We start from the raw sequence: 8,475 nt of genomic DNA, 5'->3' as shown, positions 1-8,475 counted from the left end.
TGCACGGCCATGGGCCATGCATCTTCTAGAGCAGTGGTTCTCAACCTTTCTAATGCCGCGACCCTTTAATACAGTTCCTCATGTTGTGGTGACCCCCAACCATAACATTATTTTCGTTGCTACTTCATAACTGTAATTTTGCTACTGTTATGAATCGTAATGTAAATATCTGTGATTTCCAATGGTCTTAGGCGACCCTGCTAGCGGTTCTCAACCTGTGGGTCGTGACATGATTTGTTGTGGTGATCAGTCCTTTGAAGTTCGTTTCAAGTTAACCAGCTTCAATATGCAGGACTTTTTCAGGTCCTTGGGTAAAAGGGCAGTTGCAAGACTATCTGGGCAGTCAGGTCTCAGTGTTCAGTCACACCAAGTCAGTTGGGTGGGAGAAAATTTGAAAATGTTCATTTTGAGGGTTGTAACCAGATATTGAATGAAGATAGAAGAATAGAGAATCTGGTAAGGACCAAGAAAATGTATAAGATGTCATGATTCCATCCAGTTTTTAGGTAGGTAATAAAACCTCAAAGAAAAAAAACAAGACTAGAATCTAATAACCCACATGAGTGTGTTATAGTATGCTACTGAAACATAAAATCTCTTTACAGTCATGTCCTTCTTTCATCAAAGATAATCAAAGTAAGATTATTCTTGTTTACAAAATAAGTCTGGTCCCATTAAATATGGCATGATTATTTACACAAGGGCAGCATGAATAGTAATTGACCATGCAGACCTTTTTAAGTTTGCTTTGCTGGAACTTTTATACAGAATCTCAGATTGTAAAAGCCTCTTGAGGTTAACAAGCCAAACCAAGAACTTGCCATTGATAGATCCTCCCTTCTCCCAACTGGTAGGCGGAGTATGACCTAACCTGCAGCCCGGAAATAGCTGAGTGCCTAACCATGTACCTTATATGGACTATACATTGAACCACCAATTAGCACCTGCCAAATACCCTAAGCCCTTGTCCGTAAGTACCTGAGTGACTATGTACCTTATATGGACCATACATTAAGCCACCAATCAGCATACGCCATTTGGTCTAGAATTAGAATAGGCCTCTTTTAAGGGATTTCATAAATTAATTTGGCCTACCATATGGAGGTAGGTAAATATCATCTATAATAATAAAAGCATAATATGCTAATTAGACTGGACAGCTGAACGACCTTCTGGATGTCATTCTGGATGTCCTTCCTGATGAAGCTGTGGTGGTGGAGGTGAGGCAGAGGTGATTAGGGGTGATCAGGCAGGCAGGTGAGCAGTTAGGGGCGATCAGGCAGGCAGGCGAGTAGTTAGGGGCAATCAGGCAGGCAGACAGAGTGGTTAGGGGTGATCAGTCAGGTAGGCAGGCAGGCGAGTGGTTAGGAGCCAGTGGTCCCAGATTGCAAGAGGGTGCAGGCTGGGCTGAGGCGCCTCCCGCCCCTGCCTCCTGTGCACGAATTTCGTGCACTGGGCCTCTAGTCCTATATAATAAAAGCCTAATATGCTAAGTATCTGGTCAACCAGTTGGCCATTAAACCAATCAAAGCATAATATGCTAATGATATGCTAAGACCACTCAACTGCTCGCTATGATGTGCACTGAGGGGGCAGACACTCAGACCAGTAGGTTAGTGTGCTGCTGGGGTCCGGCTGATTGGGACTGAGCAAGACAGGTCACACATGCCCTGGAGCATTCCCATAGTCCCTCCCTGGCTGGCCAACCTGCCATGTCTCTCCCCAGCCCCTATCGTGCACTGGTGGGGTCTCTTGTCTGGCCTATACCCTCTTGCAATCCAGGACCCCTCGGGGGATGTTGGACTGCCAGTTTTGGCCTGATCCTGCAGGCCAGGCCAAGGGACCCCACTGGTGCACAAATTGGTGCATCGGACCTCTAGTAGATACATAATTACATAAACATATAGACTGATGCAAATAGAGATTTTATGGTTTTCATCCTAAAATTTCAGCTGTAAGTTAGTTATAAACACAGTAACACAAAACTCACTAGTACATTGAAGACTTAGTTCTCATTGTTGCTCTTTCTATTTTCATGCAAATTGTATTTCTGGCAGATGGAACAAGTTAGTTATCTGCTCAATATGAGGCTAAAGGGCTTCTTTTTTAAAAAAAAAAAAAACAAACCAGTATTTGCAGAGGAGATTTTTAGGATTTTCATTTGCCTTGAGATGTAATCATATGGAGGCTGTGGACTAAATTTTGGAAAAGGGGCTCAGGAGGCACCACACAGCTGTCTAGGTGTCCCCAAAGCACATCTAAGTGAATAAAATATTCAGCCTGTTTCCAATTAGCCTCTGTAGTTTTGGGGGTTCCTGAATTCATTGAGAGCTCCTGCTGGAGCAGGGGGCCTAAAGCTTGAGTGACTATGGGAGTTTGAGTCTGTGTAAGAAAAGAGAGACATCATAGGAGCCAATTTCAGATTTTAAGTTTTCTCAAAGAAGCCATTGAGGTTCTACGTTATCCTTAGTGAGTCCTGTCAATAAGAAGGGAAACAGTGAGCAATGGAGTGGTGAAACATGAAGTCAGCAGGAGTTTGGGAGGAGTGCAAGGTATTACATTCAGAGGAGATACTTCTGGGTGGTGAAGATTATATCTCAGAGGAGAAGAGAAAGGGGTTATAATTGTAAGCTTCATTTGAGCAGATGGTAGAGAAAGTTGCACCAGTATCTGTTGAAGAACATCCTGTTCCTGATCCTCTATTTTAATTCTATTGGTAGGTTCTGTGGTGTGAATGGCTGACCCTGTTAATTACCTTTAATCATGAACTCACTAATCTGTGATAGCAGATGGCAATACTGAGATGGTAATTTTCAGCACTACAAAGGCAATGGATAGGAATTTAGGATTTGAATTTAGGCAAATCCCTAAATTTAGGAGAGCTGGAGACAGTAAGAATGCTTAGGTCCACAACCTGACAGTTGGCTACTTTTAGACATAGACTTAACAACTTTGGCCTCTTAGTAGGGAAAAGAGAGAGAGAGAACATTCTTTCTGGCTTTCAAAGCCAAGCTCTCAGGACATAAAATAACATTTTTAGATAGTATAATACAAAAACAGTTATTACGTATTTTACTAATAAAAGCCTAGGTGGTCCTCACGCTGTCACTCCGTGATGCCCTCACGATGTCACAAAATGGCTGAGCACACAGCACAGGTGGGGTTCCTGCAGCCCCACACCCGCCACAGAGGGGGGACCCCCGGCTCCAGCCTACCTCTTTGGGGCAATTCATCGAGGAGCCCTGGATGGATGGGCAGGGCCTACCTCTTTGGGGTGATCGATCGCGGGGCTCCCATACTGTAAGAGGGCACAGGCCAGGCATCCCCTTTCCCCCTCAAGTGCACAAATTTCGTGCACTGGGCCTCTAGTATTTAATAAAAAATAATTGAAAAATATTTTTTTCTTTTCCATGATACAGTTGGATATTTTTATTCCTCATTTCTTTTCCAATAATACTTCTTTGAACAGCTTTTGGGCCTCTAGTATTTAATAAAAAATAATTGAAAAATATCCTTTTTTCTTTCCCATGATACAGTTGGATATTTTTACTCCTCATTTCTTTTCCAATAATACTTCTTTGAACTGCTTACAGCTTTTAGGATATCACTCTTTTCTTTTATATAGTAGTAAAACTGAATGGTCAAATTTCACTGACTTGCCAGTCTGATCTTATCCAGTCCACATTATACTGATGTCAGGCCAATGTGATGGCATCAAACCATATGTCCTTGCTACAAAAGCATTTGACCATAGTGTAGTTGGGATTTTACTTAACTAGCAATAGGAGGTTTTTAGACTTGTAGGAATTAGTTTCCAGCTCTCTAAAAATGTTTATTCACTTTGTATTACAGGCTTGCTCTGGTAGACCAGCTCTTGGTTAATAAGGTCCTTTGCATCTATAAGTTCACTGTATAGGCTATCCATATTTAAGATGTCCATCATTCTTAAACACTCTGAAGCACATTGGGTGACATCATAAATTAAATCTCTCTTGGAGAAGTTGGTTTTAAAACACAGAAGTATTTGAACTTGTGAAATCAAAGCTGGATTCCAAATAAGTTAGAGTTTCTATTTTAAATTGATTTCAGAGAGAGGAAGGAGAGAGAAAGAAAGAGCGACAGAGAGAGAAAGAGAAAGAGAAAGAGAGAGAGAGAGAGAGAGAGAGAGAGAGAGAGAGAGAGAGAGAGATCGATTTGTTTTCCACTTATTTGTACATTCATTGGTTGACTCTTGTACGTGCCCTGACCAGGGATCAAACCCACAACCTCTGTGTCTCTGGATGACACTCTAACCAACTGATCTACCCAGCCAAGGACTAAATAAGATAGAGTTTTAGTAAACAAATTGACAAAACCCTATTTAACTTGGCTGCTCATTGGTTGTAACAATTTTTTGAGTTCTAAAGTAGTCTTATTTTAAAAAAATGAGTCTTATTTTATTTATTTTTTGCTATATTACTATTTATTGCAACCTCTTTATGACATCAAACAACTCAGGCACAACCAGTTCATCTTTTTCTAGGTTCATTATGGCCTCTTCACAGACCATTAATCTGTTTTGGAGAAATTGCATGTCAATCTCTGTTTTACTATAACCCTTTTCTCCATCCTCATCTTCAATGCATTTCTGAACAGAGAAGGATGTGCTTCTTGTCCCATATTTAGAAAATATGATTTTATGGCCGACGCATCTGCTAACTTATTTTCCGTGGCTGGCAACAATGATAGTCATGCTGTAGGCAGGAAGATACTTCCCTTTACTTTTATAATGTCAAAAATCCAATTAAGTGCTGCAGCATGGTTTGAAGAACAAGAGAAGTAATTAAAAAAACCTTTCATTGTGAAAGCCCCAGTATCACAGGTAAGCAAATCACATCTGTTTTTTAGCAGTTGTCTGTGCAAGGTGTGGAGGACATTTAACAGGTAAGATCTTTTCATTTTCTATGGTAGGATATTTACAGACTGAATGGAAATTTCCCAAAATTTACATTTTGTAATTTGGCTTGATGAATATACAGATAGTTGAGCAATGTATAGTTTTATTTGGACATGGTTGTTGATAGAGATGATTTGAAATTCCATTTTTAAAATAAAAATACCAAAGAGCAGGGGAAGAAGTTTTTAGTTGCTGCATTTCTGTGCTTCATTTGATAGACAGTAGAAAGCATGATCACTGGAAAGACCTTACAGAATGAGTAAGATCTCATTCTGATAATGTTACATTCAGTGTAAGGGACCAATACAAAGTGTACCAAAGTTTTCCCTATGAGTCGCCCAGAGGACATTTAAGTTGCATCTTCTTAATCAGAATGTGTAATTTTACTACTTTATTCAATTTCATAGCACAATCACGGGAAGGATACAGTAATGTGTGTTTGTTTTCATGGTATGTCTGCTAAGATAATTCAGCAGCCACTACTTTTGACTGAGCACTGGTGTCTTTTTAGGAAATAAAAGTCTTTTGATTGATTTAGAAGAACTTGCCTGACTCATCCTAGTTAGTTGAGATTCAGTCTCTGTGTGTTTTCACATCCACATCTCCACCATATCCGACTGCCTTCTGGCATACTGAGCAGTACTCTGTTTGGGTTATTGACTTCCCTAATCTAGTTGTATGTGTCTTTCCAGCTTTCATAAAATAACACAGCTATTTAGCCATCTTGTTCAGTGATGTCTGGGTCATGTGGGTGTGAGTATTGGAATTGTTCTCATTTTGATTATATGAACTCTCAGAACATGATCACAATATTCACAATGTGGAAAATTAAAGTAGCACTATTTCACTACAAAGCACAACAGTTACCCCACAGGCAAAGCCAAAGTTTCCGTGCACACATCCCATCATAGTCAGTGATCCGTGATTGTGAACCGTGAATAATGGTTATTAACATCAGCAGTCAGGAGAAAGGGCAGTGACAGCATCTATGGAAGGTGAATAACCTCTGTGATATCCATTTGACACTAAAGATAGTATTATATTCAGCCTCTATTTCTTGGGCTGCTTGCATGGGTTTTGTACTTTCCACCCATTCTCCTGTACTCATGGTGGAAAACCAGAACTTTTTACACCTGGTCAAAGTGAAGCAGCGGGTACCTTAGAAAGGTCGACTGTAGGGGAAGGAGTGGGAGTAGAGAGAAGGAGGAGGAGTAGAGACACAACTGCCCCCGCCCCCCATGCAGACCTATCATTAATCCCCAGGTCTCCGTTCCATTTTTCACTATTACCCTTTGAGCTGACTCAGCCCCCAAGATCTCCAGGTAGAATGATAGACAGACTGACTCCTCTGCAACATGATCTAAGCCAGAGGTTCTCAAATGTGTTGGTCGTGGACCCTTTATATTCTTAAAAGTTATGGAGGACTCCTCATCTGGATGATAGCTATCAATATCTAGTGTATCATGCCTGGCCGGTGTGGCTGAGCATTGATCTGTCGCCGGGGTTCTTGTTCCAGCATTAAGAAGGGTTCAGCAATCTGGAGAAAGGCTGTGCATAGATTAAGTAAGAGTCCAAAGATGAAAGATAATTTTGAAAGGCATTGGGGGTCAGAGGAGCCTAGCTGAAGGAGATAAATTCTAAGTTCTCTTTGTCTCTGGACCCCTTGCTTTTTATTAACACAATTTGTCCCAAGGCAAGGTGGAGATATACACTTCAAAGGGTAGGGTTAGTCTACAGAAGCATTGTCAGATTGGGGAATTGCCTTCGGCTGTTCAGGTGTTTGTCCAACAGGAGGCAATAACATGTATGCCCTGAGCTATCTGACAGCAAACAATCAATTTAATGCATCCCTTTCAGGTTTGGGGAAATGCCTTTAAGCCATTCCAACAGGTGATAACATATGTGTTCATTCAGTCCTTGTTGAGTCCCCAAGTTCCATCAACCTTTTTTTTTTTTTTTAAATATATTTTATTGATTTGTTACAGAGAGGAAGAGAGAGGGATAGAGAGTTAGAAACATCGATGAGAGAGAAACATCGATCAGCTGCCTCTTGCACACCCCCTACTGGGGATGTGCCCGCAACCAAGGTACATGCCCTTGACCGGACTCGAACCTGGGACCCTTGAGTCCCCAGGCCGACGCTCTATCCACTGAGCCAAACCGGCTTCGGCCCATCAACCTTTTGATGAAACTCTTGCAATTATGACATGCTGGAACTGGCTTCCGGCAATCTATGAATCAGGAGGTCATAGTTGGATTTCTGGTCAGGGCACATACCCGGGGTTGCGGGCTCAAACCCCACTGTGGGGCATGCAGGAGGCAGCCAATCAATGATTCTCTCACTTCATTGATGTTTCTATCTCCCTCTCCCTTTCCCTTCCTCTCTGAAATTAATAAAAAAGAAATTACTGTATCATAATTAAAACTGAGAAAAAATTTAAATTATTAATTTGTTTTAAAAGAACAAAAATAAGCTCATTACATGTTAGTAGCAAAAGTATTTTTTCACAAAAATAACTACAGTTTTCAAATCAAAACAAACAATTTAGTGAGGAGAGTAGCATTGTTTTACATTTCTGCAAATCTCTTTAATGTCTGCATTAATAAAAGGCATCTGAAAAAAAAAAATAAAAGGCATCTGGATTTTCATATCTACTTCTTTTTTAAAAATTTCAAAATAATTAATTATTTGGCTGACCTATGGATTCTTCTTGGGACCCATTTTGACTATTTCTTTAATTAGTCAGATGGGCTGCTTTTGAATAGGGAAGGAAACATTTCTTCCATCCGGCAGGGAATGTGTGTTCTTTCTGTAGATCTGTTCCATTATTGCTCACATCTACTTCTGCATTCAGTCTGCTGGGATACGTAATTTTGGTTGAAGTATATAGAGAAAATTGGGCTCACACAGATATGTAGCTGGAAAAGGGAGAGGGCATTTTAATAACCTTTCTAGATAATTGTATGTATTCTTCTATTTTTACACCAAAACTTCTATTGTTTTAATATACACAATTGTTACAACGGTCAAAATTGAAAAAATTTTTTCTTGCAAATGTATGGGCGTGAATAAAACGACTATTAGTACAGTTTGGTGCCACTGACTAGATTCATGATAAGGCTTCTGCAATTTTGCCCACCATTACTTTTGTACTATCAGTTCTAATGTCAACAAAATGAAAAAGGCCAATAACATCTTAGGATTATGAAAATGTAACAATGGCCTATGGAGCCTCTGAAAGATGGGATAGAACCCCAGTGTTCTGCAGCTATCACTTTAAGAGCTGCTTCTCTGGGCCACGTCTTTCTTTGCCTTGTTGATCCATCGGCTGACTCCTATCCACTTTCAGAGACACTTTGAATTCTCTTTTCAATACAGCTTTTCCATTTTATATTTCCAGTCCTTTTTACAGTAGAGTCCCACTGCATTGAGAGAAAGCAACAGTGTGTCTGCTTTACATCTCTTTTTGACATTTGCCTTAAGAATCATAAAACTCGAATAAAGGTGACAGATATTGTTTTGCAAACATGCTCATTTC

Source organism: Cnephaeus nilssonii (genome assembly GCF_951640355.1).
Source record: "Cnephaeus nilssonii genome assembly, chromosome: 8".
NCBI classification, from domain to species: Eukaryota; Metazoa; Chordata; class Mammalia; order Chiroptera; family Vespertilionidae; genus Cnephaeus; species Cnephaeus nilssonii.
Note: the sequence above shows the minus strand (reverse complement) of the source record.